Source organism: Aegilops tauschii, unplaced genomic scaffold (assembly GCF_002575655.3).
Source record: "Aegilops tauschii subsp. strangulata cultivar AL8/78 unplaced genomic scaffold, Aet v6.0 ptg001138l_obj, whole genome shotgun sequence".
Taxonomy (NCBI): Eukaryota; Viridiplantae; Streptophyta; class Magnoliopsida; order Poales; family Poaceae; genus Aegilops; species Aegilops tauschii.
The window spans coordinates 36,173-37,293 of NW_027333345.1; the positions used below are offsets into that span (position 1 = coordinate 36,173).

General features: G+C 37.9%; 1 non-coding gene across 1 annotated transcript; it reads right to left on the reverse strand.

Annotated features, from left to right (window-relative positions):
• Window positions 1-72, reverse strand: TRNAR-UCU (transfer RNA arginine (anticodon UCU)). Its single transcript has one exon. It is a non-coding gene; the product is annotated as a tRNA-Arg (tRNA).
• Between the last annotated feature and the right edge of the window lie 1,049 nt (window positions 73-1,121).

Here is a 1,121-nt window from a genome sequence, read left to right on the forward strand (position 1 = left end):
TGCGTCCAATAGGATTTGAACCTATACCAAAGGTTTAGAAGACCTCTGTCCTATCCATTAGACAATGGACGCTTTTCTTTCATATTTTATTCTTTCTTTTATTTTTTTGCTTCTTCCGAGAAAAAACTGTTAGACCAAAACTCTTTTAGGAAATCAAAAAATCCAGATACAAATGCATGATGTATATATTATATCATGCATATATCATAAAGAAGGAGTATGGAGCCGGTAGTGGGAATCGAACCCGCAACCCCAAGGTTATGAGCCTTATGAGCTACCAAACTGCTCTATACTCTTAAACTAAAGAGGGGTAACTAGTGGATAAAAGAGGGTTGGATACGCCCCTCTACCAATATCTATACAAATAGAATAGTCCATTTATACAGAATGGTAAAGAGGGCTCCTCTATGATTATCAATTCCAGAAATCCATACAAATACGAAAGGGTATTTTATCCTTACCAACTGGATCTTGTTGCACCCGGTAACAAACACTCATAAACCATTTCTCGAAGTACGTGTCCGGATAGCCCAAAATGTCGATAGTTAGCTCTAGGTCTTCCGGTCAAAAAACAACGTCGATGAAGGCGTGTAGGTGCACTATTACGCGGTAGGGATTGCAATTTTTCTCGCATTTTCGTTTTTTCACTCAAACTCAAGGGAGAAACTTTGCTTCTTATCTTTTTTTTTAAAGATTGACGAATCAAATGATATTTCTGTTCTAATTTCTGCCGCTTCTTCTCCCTCTGAATCAAACTTTTTTTTGCCATAATGTGTCGTTGCTATTATTACCAAGTATACGGTTCTAATCCTAGATGGAAAAATAAATAGAAAAAGAAATCTAAAAAGGCAGATCCTCCCTCTCTATCAAGAGTAATGAACTAGGTGCTGATACAGTACAAAAAAACAAACTAAATTAACCAAACTTGCCTGATGTTGAGGCAATCAAGAAAGCTGCATAAGTGAATATATAACCCACGGAAAAGTGAGCTAATCCAACCAATCTTGCTTGCACAATGGAAAGAGCCACGGGCTTATCTCTCCAGCGAATTAAATTAGCTAAAGGTGTGCGTTCATGAGCCCATGCTAAAGTCTCAATTAATTCCTGCCAATACCCCCGCC